Source organism: Vulpes vulpes, chromosome 6, assembly GCF_048418805.1.
Source record: "Vulpes vulpes isolate BD-2025 chromosome 6, VulVul3, whole genome shotgun sequence".
Classification (NCBI taxonomy): domain Eukaryota; kingdom Metazoa; phylum Chordata; class Mammalia; order Carnivora; family Canidae; genus Vulpes; species Vulpes vulpes.
Window position 1 is genome coordinate 107,245,009 of NC_132785.1, and position 16,152 is coordinate 107,261,160.

Here is a 16,152-nt window from a genome sequence, read left to right on the forward strand (position 1 = left end):
AATAAAATCTTAAAAAAAAATCCAGCCCTACCCTCAAAGATTTATCTTATCTAAATCCAAACTAAAAGAAGAGTTTCATGGTTTCAGTATGCAGGAGATTCAGGAAGAAAAGAATTTTAAGAACCGTGATTCTTGTCTCAGTGCATCATAAATATCAATGAATATCATATATTTAGGGAGTGCTGTTACTAGGCCCACCATTTTCAGGCACAAGCTCCATTAACTTCATATCTCAGTTTGTTTCCAAAGGATGTTAAACATTTACATTTAGAGGTTTTCACAAAGACCAGTTAAACAAACACAGCTGAAGACTGTCTGAAAGTAGTTGTTCCAATTCCAAGGTTCAATTAAGGTATAGACAGAAATGACATCTTCTCTAGGAAAGCATTCAATCTCAGGTTACTAGAGTTGTTCACCATCTGTTAATTCTGATAAAACTTTCCTTCTATAAATCATCCCCCTGGGATATATGACAGGAGTATTGATACTGAAGTGAAGGAGACTCGCAGAGAACCTATTTGCAAAGTTGAAATCCCCATTTAAACTATGACCACACAAGGATAAGCTCTATAAAGAACACAAAATTGACTGCATGTAATTCACTTAAGCAATGATGGGTAAGAATATGACCTCTGGAGCCAAACTACTTATGTTTGAATCCATCATTCGCTCTATGAATTTGGGCAAAATTGCTTAACCTTTGTGCTTCAAACTTCTCAACAGGAAAATAAAGATAATAATAAGGATGGGGTGGCTCAGTCGGTTAAGTGTCTCCCTTGGGTTCAGGTCATGATCCCAGGGTCTTGGAATCAAGCCCATATGGGGCTCCAAGCTCAGTGGGGAGCCTGCTTCTCCCGCTCCCTCTCTACCCCTACTCGTGCTTGTGTACTCTCTCTCTCTCAAATAAAAATCTTTAAAAACAATAATAATAGGGGTGCCTAGATGGCTCAGATGGTTAAGCGTATGCCCTCAGCTCAGGTTATGATCTCCAGGTCCTGAGATCAGGCCCCACATTGGGCTCCCTACTCAGTCAGGAGTCTGCTTCTCCCTTTCCTTCTGCCTCTCACCCCTACTTATGCTGTCTTAAATGAAGATTTTTTTTTAAATATTTAAATAAATAAAATTATGATAATAATAAAGATAATAACAATACCTACTCTCATAGGAGTTTTTGTGAATTAGTGCATGTAAAGCACTTAGAACAATGCCTGGAATATAGCATTAGCTGCTGCTAGTATTATTACTACCACCTAACCCCATTACCAGACTATCAGTTCTCAGGTGTGACTCAAATACAGGCTAGTTTCCTAACCAGATCATGCAATTTTAATGTTCCTGAATCAATGATTCAATATGCCAAATTCAAAAAACTGCTCTACAAAAACACAGCCTCAAGTCTTCCTTTTAAATCATTTACTATTTAAAAAAATATATAAAAATAAAAATAAATCATTTACTTAACAAAATGCTTCACAAACATTAATCAACTATAAAAGTTTACTTAATTCCATGAATTATCACTATGATATGGAACTTCTGAAAAATCTTTTACTTGAAATAAATTTTTTTTCAAGTATAAGATTCAAATTTTCGGGCAGCCCGGGTGGCTCAGTGGTTTAGCGCCACCTTCAGCCTGGGGTGTGATCCTGGGGACCCGGGATCGAGTCCCACATCGGGCTCCCTGCATGGAGCCTGCTTCTCCCTCTGCCTGTGTCTCTGCCTCTCTCTCTGTCTCTCACGAATAAATAAATAAAATCTTAAAAAAAAAGAATTCCAATTTTAATTTGCCTTTCAATTACAAATTAAGCTCTGAGCTTACAAATCAGATTAATAAGTATATACTGGGATGCCTGGGTGGCTCAGTGGTTGAGCGCCTCCCTTTGGCCCAGGGCGTGATCCTGGGGTCTCGGGATCGAGTCCCACATCGGGCTTCCTGCATGGAGCCTGTTTCTCCCTCTGCCTGTGTCTCTGCCTCTGTGTGTCTCTCATGAATAAATAAAATGTTTAAAAAAAAAAAAGTATATACCTATATATAGTAATAAAACATACTGAAGCTTTTAAGATATTTACTATTAATCTGCAAATTTGCCCTTGTATATATTTTGACCAGAAACAATGAATAAATGTACATCTTTAATCAACTGAAAAATGTAAATAGAAATCATTCAAGATATCATTTTATACCCATTCGACTGGCTAAAAAAAAAAATCAAATTAACATCCCAGGTGGTGGCAAAGAGAAGCAGCAACTGGATCTCATACACTGCTAGTGGACAACCATTTTGCAATTTCTTATAAAGCTAAACATACGTCTACCCTGTGATGAAACAATTCCACTCTTAGGTACTCAACCAAAAGAAATGAAACATATGTTCACAAAAAGACTTGCACAAGAATGTTAATAGCAGCCTTATTCATAACAGACAATAACTGGAAATAACACAAATGTCAAAAAAAATGTCTATCAATAGAATGGAAGAACAAAGTGTGGTATTAATAAAAATACTGTGCGGCCTGGGAAGTCATCTGTTATCGACACTTATGATTTCTTTTTTGAAATTTTTTATTTATGATAGTCACACACAGAGAGAGAGAGAGAGAGGCAGAGACACAGGCAGAGGGAGAAGCAGGCTCCATGCACCGGGAGCCCGACGTGGGATTCGATCCCGGGTCTCCAGAATCGCGCCCTGGGCCAAAGGCAGGCGCTAAACCGCTGTGCCACCCAGGGATCCCCAACTTTTTTTTTTTTTTTGCCACAACATAAACTTTTGATGAATTTAATTGGTGCTTTTAAGTGGCAAATGACATCTGGCTGGCTCAGCTGGTACAGCATGCAACTCTTAATCTCGGGGACTGTGAGTTTGAGCCCGGCGCTGGGTATAGAGATTGCTTAAAAATAAAAAATCTTAAAGGCGGGGGGCAAATAAAACTCAGGGTTTTATTAAATATTACTTTTATTAAGTGAAACTCTTAAATGTTTGTGTACATATATATTTTTTTAATGCATTCCTGGGACATGTTCACCCTAAGTGTTCCCTCCAGAAATTATCCATGTATAAAAAAGAAGATTGGCTTAGAATGGCTACTTTGATGGAAACAGTGTCTTAGGGAAATACACGTTGGACCTGAGGTACACTGAATACTTAAACTGTGGTCTAGTGATTGTTTAAATGGCATTGTATTTAAATGGGCATACTATCGCTGTAACTTTCTACTCCTGTAACAAAAAAATAAATGTACAAAACAAAATGAATCTCAAAAATATGTTAAACATAAGAAATCAGATAAAGGGATCCCTGGGTGGCACAGCGGTTTGGCGCCTGCCTTTGGCCCAGGGCGCGATCCTGGAGACCCGGGATCGAATCCCATGTCAGGCTCCTGGTGCATGGAGCCTGCTTCTCCCTCTGCCTGTGTCTCTGCCTCTCTCTCTCTCTCTGTGTGTGACTATCATAAATAAATAAAAATTTAAATAAATAAATAAAAAAATAAAGTCCGCAAATCTCAAAAAAAAAAAAGAAAGAAATCAGATAAAAAGAGTATATATTCCATTTATATGAAATTCAAGAACAGACAAAATCAGATTACCTGAGCAAAACAAAATTGAAAGGGACATTAAATGTTTTGCTGCTCACTTATGCAAATTAAGTCACAGCTTTGAATATTATCCATCCCTAGAATCCAAATAAAAATTTGAGACCAGAAAAAAAAAATTTTGAGACCAGGGACGCCTGGGTGGCTCAGCGGTTGGGTGCCTGCCTTCAGCTCAGGTCGTGATCCTGAATCCCTGATCAAGTCTCACATCAGACTCCCTGCAAGGAGCCTGCTTCTCCCTCTGCCTCTCTCTCTCAGTCTGTGTCTCTCATGAATAAATACATAAATCTTTTAAAAAAAAATTTGAGACCACTCAAAAAAAAAAAAAAAAAAAGGACAAGAACAGGAATACAACTTCACTTAAAGGAAATACTTAAAGTTTCATAATATTTAAAATGTTCCACTAGTGGGACGCCTGGGTAGCTCAGCAGTTGAGGGTCTGCCTTTGGCCCAAGGTGTGATCCCGGAGTCCTGGGATCGAGTCCCCCATCAGGCTTCCTGCATGGAGCCTGCTTCTCCTTCTGTCTGTGTCTGCCTCTCACTCTCTCTCTCTGTGTGTGACTATCATAAATAAATAAAAATTTAAAAAAATGAGATATTTAAAAAAAAAAAATGCATGTTAAAAAAAGCAGGTTCCAGGGGGCCCTAGGTAGCTCAGTCAGCTAAGCGACTGACTTTTGGTCTCAATTTAGGTCTTGGTCTCAGGGTCATGGGTTCAAGCCTCACATTGAGGGGGGTGGGAATAAAGGAATAAATTCCTTAAGAAAAAAGGGAATAGAGAAATATTCCTTTGGGCAGCCCCGGTGGCTCAGCGGTTTAGCACTGCCTGCAGCCCAGGGCGTGATCCTGGAGACCCGGGATCAAGTCCCACATCGGGCTCCTGCGTGGAGCCTGCTTCTCCCTCTGCCTGTGTCTCTGCCTCTCTCTGTCTCTATGAATAAATAAGAAAAATTTAAAAAAAAAAATTTTTTTTAATTCCTTTAAAAAGAAATTGGTCCTGGGACGCTTGGGTGGCTCAGAGGTTGAGCATATGACTTCCACTCGGGGCATGTTCCCGGGGTCCGAGATCGAGTCCCACATCAGGCTCCCTGCAGGGAGCCTGCTTCTCCCTCTGCCTATGTCTCTGCCTCTCTCTGTTTGTCTCTCATGAATAAATAAATAAAATATTTTTTAAACAGCAGGTTCCAAAATTATGTATACAGAAAATTCTGCATAAGGAAAAAATAGAGAAAATAAATGTTAATGTTATTTTTAAAAAGTAATGAAGAAAAAAATAATAATAATGAAGGGTCAGGGACCTGGGTGGCTCAGTTAGTTGAGTGCCCGACTCTTAATTTCAGCTCTGATCATGATCTGGGTGGTGGGATCGAGCCCTGCCTTGAGCCCCTCAGACGGCTGCACCCTCAGAGTGGAATCTGCTTGAGATTTTCTCTCCCTATGCCCCTCCCTGCCCCACCTGCACAGGCACATACTCTATTAAAATAAATAAAATCTTTAAAAAAATAATAATGAAGGGTCAATATCATAGAAACTATGACTATATTTCAGTGTCTGGGATTTCTTGTAAAAGCACCAAATTAACTAGGTATACTGGGGGGGGTGGGGGGAGACCAAAAGAATAAGAACATTCATTGAAGGAACCCACCATTAGTATTATTTCAGATATGAACAGCCAATTCATCAAATGAAGTCAAAGTTATCAAATGAAGTCAAGGTATCTTAACTATAACAAGAAAAAGTTACAGAATTCAATACAGGGCAAGTATATACCAATCATGTTTAATCTGATCTAGGGAAAATAATTAGGTGATTTAGCTATTTTCCACAGGACTAAGCTCAGCTCTTCTACAAAGCAATGAAAAAGAAGGGAAAGGCACAGCAAGAAGTCAAGCCAGCAACGTGATTTCCCAGGAAATTACTTCTTACTTGGCAAAGTACTGCCCTCATATTGTAAACTCTACAGAGAGAGTTTAGACACACAAAATTCGAATACCATGTAAAAGATGTATACTTTCCCTTGTTCTCAAGATATCCAAAAAGAAAAAAAATAATGCATACTAAAACATAGGGAAAAAAAGAGCTCAATTTAGAGTTAGATGTTGTTTTTTTAAAGATTTAAAGGCAAAAAAAATTTAAAAATAAAGATTTAGAGGCACCTGGGTGGCTCAGTGGCATCCACAGCTAAAAAATATATTTGTTGAAGAAATAAATTCACATATGCATTAATTCATGTATTTTAGAAATCATTTTTATTGCTTAAGACAATAAGACAGTTTTCCCCCTTTTCCTTTCTCATCTATTTTCATCTGAATACAACACTTTGACTTCCCGTAAGAGCTGTTTTCAACAATAATTTGACAATCTCTGGCTTTAAAAATGAGCAAATAGGGACACCTGGGTGGCTCAGCAGTTGAGCGTCTGCCTTCCTGTGTGGGGCCTGCTTCTCCCTCTCCCTATATCTCTACCTCTCTCTGTGTCTCTCATGAATAAATAAATAAAATCTTTAAAAAAAAAAAAAAAAAAAGGTACTAGGGTAGGTGAGTTAAAGAGGGGAGGGGTGCCTGGGTGGCTCAGTCTGATTCTTGGTTTCAGTTCAGGCTCTGATTTCAGGGTCCTGGGATCCTGGGATCCAGCCCCAGGTGTCCGACCTCACTCAGCAAAGAGTCTACTAGAGACTCTCTCAACTCTGCCCCACCCCCTGCTGACATAAGCACACATGCCTGTGCATGCTCTTACTCTCTCAAATAAATAAATCTTGAGAAAAAAATAAAATAAAATAAAGGCGGAGACTGGGAGAGAGTGGGGAGCAAAGAGGAGAAAAAAGAAAGGGTATAATAGACTATTCTTCCCTTAAGTAAGATGTTTAAAACTCTGACCCTGATTTCCATTAAAGGTTCAGTACTGAAGCTTCTATAGAACTATGGATGCAAAGCTGCACAGTAAGCAGAAAAAATGACACCTGAACTTCATTTAATGTTCAAGTATATAATAATATAAGGATGAAATTATAAGCATATATTTATATCAGTGGATTCATTTATAATCCATTCTTATTTTTAAAGATTTATTTATTTATTTATTAATGAGAAAGAGAGAGAGTGCGCCAGAGACACAGGCAGAGGGAGAAGCAGGCTCCATGCGGGGAGCCTAACATGGGACTCGATCCCGGGTCTCCAGGATCACGCCCTGGGCTAAAGGCAGCACTAAACCGCTGAGCCACCTGGGCTGCCCTATAATCCATTCTTGCAACTCGAAAATGCTTCCCTTGGCACCATGATCCCAAATGCCACACAACACCAAAAGGCCAAAAACCTGCTACTTGGAAGAATTAGCAACAAAGCAGAATATTTTATTAAACTTTTGTAATAGAGGTGTCTGGCTGGCTCAGTTGGAAGAGAGCATGTGACTCTTGATCTTGGGGTCATGAGTTAGAGCTCCATGCTGGGTGTAGAGATTTAAAAAAATAAATTTTCAAAAAAAGAAAGAAAATATTTGCAAATCTAGTATCTGATAAGGGACTTGTATCCAGAAAATGTTTCACAACTCAAACTCAATAATAAAAGGCAAATAAATCCATTTTTTAAATGGGCAAGGGATTCAAAAAAACATTACTCCAAAGAAGATAAACAAATAGCTGATAAATCCATGAAAAAATTCTCATCATTGCCATCAGGGAAATTCAAAACAATACCACAATGAGTTATCACTTCACATCCACTAGGATAGCTATAATAAAAAACCAAAAGTAATAACAAGTGTTGGTGAAGATGTGCAGAAATTGGAATACTTATTCCCACCTCCTGGTGGAAATACAAAATGGTATTCATGGCTGCCTTGGAAAAATGAGTTACCATATGACCCAGCAATTCTAGTACTACTTGATATATACCACATAAATGAAGGAGCCCCTGGTGGCTAAGTCAGTTGGGCCACTGACCCTTGGTTTCCATTCAGGTCATGATCTTATATGTCATGGGATAGAGCCCAATTGGGCTCCATCCCCAGAGGGGAGTCTGACTGCTTGAAGGTTCTCACCCTCTGTCTTCAAGTGTGGGCACTCTCTAACTGATACATAAATCTTGTTTTTTAAAGATTTTATTTATTCATGAGAGTGACACAGAGTGGCAGAGACATAAGCAGAGGGAGTAGGCTCCCTGCAGAGAGCCTGATGCAGGACTTGATCCCAGGACCCTGGGATCACGCCCTGAGCTGAAGGCAGATGCTCAACCACTGAGCCACCCAGGCATCCCTTAATAAATAAATCTTTAAAAAATTTAAAATAAAAAAATGCAGGGCACCTGGGTGGCTTAGCCGGGTAGTGTCTGTCTTCAGCTCAAGTCACAATCTCAGGGTTCTGGGATCAACCCCCATCACAGGCTCCCCGTTCAGGGCAGGGGGGTGGCTGTTGTCCTGCCTCTCTCTCTGTCCCTGCCCCACTTTTGCATGCTCTCTCTCAAATAAATAAATAATCAATTAAAAAATGGAAACACGTGTCCATACAAAAACTTGTACAGGAATGTTCATAGCAGGGACACCTGGGTGGCTCAGCAGTTGAATGCCTGCCTTCCACCTAGGGCGTGATCCTGGAGTCCCAGGATCGAGTCCCACATCTAGCTCCCTGCATGGAACCTGCTTCTCTCTCTGCCTGTATCTCTGCCTCTCCCTCTCTGTCTCTCATGAATAAATAAATAAAATATTAATTTAAACAAAATTGTTCATAGCAGGGATTCCTGGGTGGGTGGCTCAGCGAGCTGTTGGTGTCTGCCTTTGGCTCAGGGCGTGATCCTGGGTTGGGGGATCAAGTCTGCATTGGGCTCCCTGCATGAAGCCTGCTTCTCCCTCTGCCTGTATCTCTGACTCTCTGTCTCTCATGAATAAATAAATAAAATCTTAAACAAAAAAAATGTTCATAGCAGCTTTGTTTGAATAGCCAAAAAGTGGAAACAATCCAATGTCTATCAACAAGAGAATAGACTTTAAGGGATGCCTGGGTGGCTCAGCAGTTGAGCATCTGCCTTCGTCTCAGGGCATAATCCTGGGTTGGAGGATCCAGTCTCCTATCAGGCTCCCTGCAGGGAGCCTGCTTCTCTCTGTGTGTGTCTCTCATGAATAAATAAATAAAATCTTTAAAAAAAAAAAAGAGAGAGAGAGAGAATAGATTTTTTAAATTCTGATATAATTAATTATATTGGAATACTATTCAGAAATAAAAATAAATTCCTGATGCACAAAATAACATGGATAAATCTTAAATAAATCAAGTAGAGTGAATGAAGCCAGATCTTCCTATCAAAAAAAAAGTATATACCATACAATTCTCTTTAGACAAAGTTCTAGAAAATGCAAAGTAATCTATAATGACAGCAGATTTGTGGTTACCTCTCTGGGTAGAAAGGGAGAGACAGATTACAAAGAAACACAAGGAAACTTTTAGAATGGTTAAGTATGTTCCTTATCTTGATTGCGGTGGATAAATAGGTAAAAACCCATCAAACTGTATACTTTAAACATCTTCAATTTCACTGTATGTCAATTATAACTGAATAAAGCTATCCCAAAAAAAGAGAGAAAAAAAAGAATGCATACGCCATGTTGGGGGGAAAAGAAGTATACCAGTTTCTGAAATGGCACATTTGGGTAAGGAAAAGGTAGAAAAGGTAGACTGAGATCTTTTAAGGATGAACATTTTTAAAAGTCAAAATAGAAAAAAAAATTAAATTTTTAAAAAAAGTCAAAACAGTAACTAATCCCCATACGATAAAAGCTGAATATTCAACATCCACCAACAAAGCAAATGGTCAAAACAATCAAAGCTATTATGAATTCAGTCTAGCCTTCAAAATAAAAAATTTCATTCATCTCAACATTTATATATATTATATACAAGTTTATATGTATGAAAGTAGTAAGTTCTAAATATACATATACATTTTAAGTATAATCATATTTTTAGAACTAATTTTGTCTACAGATAATATTTGATGAGCAAATAAATTAACTGTACAAAACATCCACCCCAAAGTGTCGCAGGTAACAGACTGAAAACTGCTGATAAGGATACTCAATGCCAAGGAGATTCAATACTTAAATGTTAGTTTAAAAAATAAAGAAATCGGGATCCCTGGGTGGCTCAGTTTAGTGCCTGCCTTCAACCCAGGGCTTGATCCTGGAGACCGGGGTCCCACGTCGGGCTCCCTGCAGGGAGCCTGCTTCTCCCTCTGCCTGTTTCTCTGCCTCTCTCTCTCTGTGTCTCTCATGAATGAATAAATAAAATCTTTAAAAAGAAAAAGTAATAGAAGTCTAATGAAATATTTATCTAACAGGTTCCACAGCTATACTTCATAATCCAAAAGAATTTAGTGACTAGTTATAATTCTGCTAATCTAGGTGTAAATAATTAAGAATTTACTGTGACTTAAGGCAAAAAATATAGCTAAGTTAAAAGAAAGATTCAAGTTTTCCAACAGATGGGATTAAAAATAAGACAAAAGAGTAAAGAATTCAAAATTGAAGTTTAAGTTTCATAATTCAACTTAATATTATATTTCTGTGTTGCTGGCTTCCCTGACTTTGCTTTTATTCAGGAGCCAAGCAGTGTTCTACAACTTTTATCCCTTTTCCTCTCTAAAGAACTGATAATCTGATAATCATTTTCCTTATTAACTATACTCACCTTAATATAAACACAATTACCACAATTAAGATTTTTGCTACCTAATCAGAGAACTCAAAACTTTTCCCTGATTAGTAGAACATAAGAAGAATGTAAAGAATCAGCAAGCAAGTGAGGAGAAATAGATCTGGTGGTAAGAGAAGGGGAAATCACCGAACACTAATTATTAATACACCAGCTCCTTAGTTATTAACCCATTTAAGAGGACTGAGGGGTCTCTTCCCACTGCTTAATCCCAGACTCCACTGTGAAGGACAAGTGGTATGGTTTGGCCTAGTTACGATTGCTAGAAACCTATTCCCAAGAACTGCAGAAGCAGAGACAAGTGCCCAGCCTTCTAATTCCACATGGTCCTGCCCAGGCTCCCATCCTCTAGGACTAGCAATTCTCAGTCTATTCACTCACTTGCATTCTGACCTGCTTTTCCAAGTGGAAGATAACAAAGGAAGAGTTATGGCAAGCAGTGGAAACTGCACAGTACAAAAAATATGTCCATGGGAGAATGCTGCAAATAGGATCATCCTCCTTTACATATGTCACTCTAGGAAAACTGCCAAGAGTGGCTCACTACTCTAGACTTACTTCCTACAGCTCCTCCAAACTCCTCCTCAAACACATGTCAGTATTCTCCTCATTCTCCCTTAGTTTCAATCCTCCTTTTGCCCCAAGATTTCCAAGTGTATATTTTATATTTTCAAAAATATATTGCAGTATCATAAGGACATCCTACTTATCAGAACCTGTGTCTCACATCTGAACAAACATCGCAAGGCTTTATAGAGTATTTCTAACTTTAATAATGAAATTTCCAATAGGTTATATTACTGAAACAAATTTTCTTGGCAAATAAACGTATTTATTTTAATGTAAGAAAAAATAAGTTAGGGATCCCTGGGTGGCGCAGCGGTTTGGCGCCTGCCTTTGGCCCAGGGCACGATCCTGGAGACCCGGGATCGAATCCCACGTGGGGCTCCCGGTGCATGGAGCCTGCTTCTCCCTCTGCCTGTGTCTCTGCCTCTCTCTCTCTCTCTCTCTCTCTCTCTCTCTCTCTGTGTGTGTGTGTGTGACTATCATAAATTTAAAAAAAAAAAAAAAAGAAAGAAAAAATAAGTTAGAGAAATTATTTCTTAATATTTAAAGAGTACAGCTGTTTCCTTCCTCCTTAGCCCTATCAAGGAAACATGTATCTGAGTTTAGAAATTAGGAGAATTCAAGAACCATTCTGTGGAAATCAAAAGCTATCAAATACAATAAATAGATGTTTTGGCAAGCCCAAAATAAAATGCAGGTTCTGAAGTACTATATTAAATAACTTTTTATTAAGGTGTTAAGTTTACCAAGAGGCCTTTTCGGATAAAAGTTGTTCTCTCAACAAACTGAAAACCAGACATAGGTTTCTGTACCTTTACAAAATTAGATTTTCAGAGACCAACATTTCCACTAGGATTTACTCTATGGGTAAAGGCTAGAAGCAGAGAAAGCAGATCAGAAGCTATTTATAAAAGAGGATAAAACGCTACTGTAATAGAAAATAAATTTAATTAACTAGTGTTAATTGAACTTCTACTTTTTAAAATCATTTACTTGAGTCTTCTTTGATATATGAAATTAAGTCTCACTAAATTGTCCAGTCAGGAACATACAGTTTCTTTGAGACTTAAAAACCACCACTTATTCAACTACAGATTAACGAATCTCACTGTAAAATAAGTTGAGCAATCAGAGCTATTCATAGTTGAGAGTGATTAAATTATCGGTGAATAATAAAGTCACTTGAATAAAGTCCATTTATTAAGCAAGTACTCAAACCAGTCAATGTTCATAATTACAAGGAATGAACATTCATATTATTCCCACACTCAATTATTAAGATTTTACATTCCTCCATCAGTTAGTAAAGAATTGAATGACCTCTACAAATGTGCCTACCAATTGCACAGAGACTTACAGAACAACCATTTTGGTGGTAGAGATACTCCATTTAACACAATGCAAGGAATTTAAAAGCTTTCATCCTTGGAAACTTTGTCACAAAAATCAGTAAATTTATTTTGTGAAAAGATTGCTTATGTTTTCAATTCAAATATATGATGATTCTATATTTTGCAGTCTTCTGAGCAAAAACAATTTAGTGAAATATAAAAGTCTGAGAAAAATTATTTCTGAGATAAGAAATTATGTAAAAATCCTAATGCAAAGGCTACACCAAGACTTTGTTCATAATTGCATAAAACATTAATGAAAGGGTTACATAAATCCCCTGGATTAAAGATTTTAAAGAGTACTGCAAGAATCTCTCAGTTTTCAGTATTGCTTTCTCTGCTCTTATATCTACAAAAACTAATCTAAATCAACTCTTCCTAAATACAAACCATCTAGATTTTTACAGAGGAAAAATCAAACCAAGAACAACACAGAAAATACATATATATTCTTAGCATAGCTTTAAAAAGGTACTGTAGATTACATTTAAGTCCCTTAAATTAAATTTATAATGTATGCCACATCCAGCTCATTCTCAAGGGAGAAAATCACCAAAACAAAAGCTCCTGCTTAATAAACTATTTACTTTGTAGTTAACCCTCTATCCCAGGTGCACTTTACTGTGGATTATCATCACTGTCTTCTCTTCAAAAACCTAGAAATCTAAAACATACCAGTATATCTGATTCCCTTAAAAATGCTTTGATATGTTTTCTATTAGTGTAAGGCCAGGAGAAGCTTTAAATAACTTTCACTCTCTTTAAAAAAAAAAAAAAAACACTCCTCTGCTTTTCTCCTTTGAAATGTGTCTTATTCGGCTTCTGCTTATTTTCTATAGATGAACTGTTCTCAAACCAGTCCATTTCAGCATTAGTTGTTTACAGACAACATGTCTAGTATACTTAGGGGTTTGTTTTTTTTTTTACAGACAGTGCCTTACAGGAAGGGTAAACAAGAGGGCACAAGTGAAACAAAAGTGTACCACATCTGAGAAACACCACTCAATTTCATCCCCTCTGCCTCAAATTTCCTTAAGTCCTCATACCAAAGATTCTCAATATCTAAAAAGAGGCACAACACAATATGTGATAAGGCAAGCATGAGAAACCAAATCAGAAGCTCAAGAAATTTAATAGAACGTATCACCACCAAATTACCAGAAGAAAAATAAAGATATAAATAATAAAGCCAGTCCTAGAAACCCTTACTGAAGGATTATTTCTGTTGCACTGCCTGGCTTAAAACAGTTTTTCAAATTCTTTTGACTGTAAGAAATACATTTTGCATAGTGATCTAGTACACACACTTATGAGAAACATTTCCCAGACAATGCTTTTCCTTACCAAGTGCAATTCCATCCTATTTCATCCTATTTTCAATGTGGCAGTAACCCAGTAAATTGATTTTATAAATTACGAAAAAAATCACGATCCACAATCTGAAAAACATAGGCTTCACAGTGGGTATGGGTATCCCTTATATTCGGATCATTTTTGCAATGTGCCTCTACTTGTCTCTAGCAGGGTAGACAGATATTTTAAGATTGCTACGTTATTATTGTTTTCATTGAAGCAAGTGGTTTTTAAAGTGTAAGCCTCTGACCAACATAAGCATCACCTGAGATAAATACAAATTCTCAGGATCCACCCCAGACTTACTGAATCAGAAACTCTGGATGCGGCCAGCAGTCTGTAGTTTACCAAGCCCTCCAGGTGATTCTGGTGCAAGCTGAAGTTTGAGAACCACGGCATAAAAGAACCCAGGTCTTTATGCTCTCTATTTAACAATGCAGTCGGTAAGCACAGTGCTCACTCTGTGCCAATCGCTATCCTAAAAGTTCTACAAATATTAACACGTGGGAAAAAAACAACCCTACGAAATAGAGACTATTATTATACCTATTGCACAGAGGAGGAAACCTGTACAGAGAGGTTAAATTGTCCAAGCTAAGTGGCGGAACCAGAATTCAAGTTTCTAATTTGGCCAGGGTATGTCCATCCTTTCATGACGTCCATCTTTTTGATCAAGTCCCCTGTCCTGCCTATTCCCTTAGTTTGAGCTACTTATCCCCCCTTTCTCTTTCAAACTCTCCATCCTGTCAATGTCCTCATTTTCTAATATCATTGGTGTCATCCTAAAAAAAAAAAAAAAAAAAATTTTTTTTTTCCCTAAAGCACTGGAATGCAATAAGTTACTTCACCCAACTTTTGGGAGCTTTTTCTCTCACATCTTAGTTTTATGAAGGCGAGGTGCCTTCTATTTCCGCAGTCCTGAGAACACACTAACGGCCACACTGCTGGTTTCTCGCAGCCGCTGCTCCGGCCGGTCTCCACAGGACCACCACTCCCACCCTGAACAACTTTCTCACTCCCTCCTACTACGCCCTATATCTACTACGCGCTTCCTACGAGGAAATTACTTCTCCCCGCCCACCCCTGTGTCATTTTGCTTGACTCCTCTCCAACTGAGAGAACTTCCACTCCCCGGCAGACCCCTCACCCTAGTCTCCAACCCGACCTACTCCTCGAGGCTCCCCGGGGGCGCGCGGGTCCTCAGACCCCGGAGCTCCCGGTTCCAGTCTCGGGTCGCCCAGCCCAGCCCAGCGGTGGGGGCAGGGCGCTCCGGCTCCACTCCAGCTGTTCAAGGTCTCCACAGGTCCCACCCTCCTGAAACCCGGAGCCCTCCACGCTCGGACAGCCGCCTCTCTCAGGAGGGTCCCCAGCCCCACCCCCACCCCCACCCCCGGCCTCTCGCCTCTCCTCGACGCCCCCGCTCGGACTCAGGTCCCTCAGGGTCATCCCGAACCCCGGCCGCCCTCGGTCTGACTCCCTTCTCCCTCGGACCCGGGCCACTCCCAGTTTCCCGGCCCCCCAGCTCTCTCCGCTCGGGCCGCTCTTGGGTTTCCCGGGTTTCTCTGCTCCCTGGCACCCAAGCTGCCCTGAGTGTGCATTCCCGGGCTCACCCGGTCTTCGGACCAGGTCGTGGCGGGTCACCGCCGGGTCACCCCCTCCCCTCCCCCCCCGGGACCCCGTCCGCTCCCGTCTCCCAAGGGGTCTTACCGCTCCCACAGCGGCCGCCGGTCAGTGCCCCAGACCCAAGCAGCGGGACGTCCCGAGGGACCTGCCGGCCAGAACCGCTTGGGTCCGGCCCCAGCCTATCTTGCCAACGCGAACTCCGCCGCCGGGAACCGGGCCATTCTCCCACCAGCCCGGTCAGCGCGAACTCGCCGCCGCCGCCGCCCTGGCCCCGGCCCGACCCGGCCCACAGTGCAGGCCCCCTTCCTCTCGGCCTCCGCCTCGGGAGCGCCGAGCTGGAGTTTCCGGCCCCAGACGGCCCCACCCAGACCTCAGGCCCGCGTTACCGGCACTCACCTGCCGCTGCCCCCCAACCAACTCCAGCGCCACTGCCTCTACCTCGGCCGCCAGTAGCCACCAAGCGCCACCACCTCCCCCATGACAACAGGCCCGCCCCGTTTCATACTTTCTGCCTCCCCATTGGATAGCGGGGCGGCGGCTTTCTGCTCTGATTGGCTCCTTGCAGCTGTCCGTCATAGCTTCCTCACCGCCCCTTTTCCTGAACCCGGTATTAGCCCCCGTCCGGACCCGGAGCGCCCAGTACCAAGGTTTAGTTGTTATTGGCTGATGGCTGGGCAGTTCGAAGTTATGATAGGCTGCCAAAAGTGTCTGTTAAGTCAACTGGCAAGGGATGCGATGGCTTTGGTTGGTTCAAGCCCGGGTACAGTTTGGTTGCGCAGTAGAAAGCAAGGAAGGGGCAGACGCTCACGGCCGAGGTTACCCGGGAAGGGTTAACTCTTTGTTGTAGAGTTCACTCTGTGTACCCATCCCTTGCTCCAGTTCCCTCCCTGTAAGGAGAAATTGATCGCTGCTAGTTTATAGGGCAGTACT

General features: G+C 40.6%; 1 protein-coding gene across 29 annotated transcripts in view; it reads right to left on the reverse strand.

Annotated features, from left to right (window-relative positions):
• The window catches only part of NUMB (NUMB endocytic adaptor protein), a 164,971-nt gene extending 149,224 nt beyond the window's left edge, over positions 1-15,747 (reverse strand). For 14 of the 29 annotated variants that reach the window (XM_072761970.1, XM_072761955.1, XM_072761965.1 and 11 more), the window contains exon 1: positions 15,619-15,725. The gene's annotated coding sequence lies outside the window, so the exon portion shown is untranslated. The other 15 variants (XM_072761971.1, XM_072761953.1, XM_072761960.1 and 12 more) reach the window with 9 other exon arrangements.
• Positions 15,748-16,152: the final 405 nt, after the last annotated feature.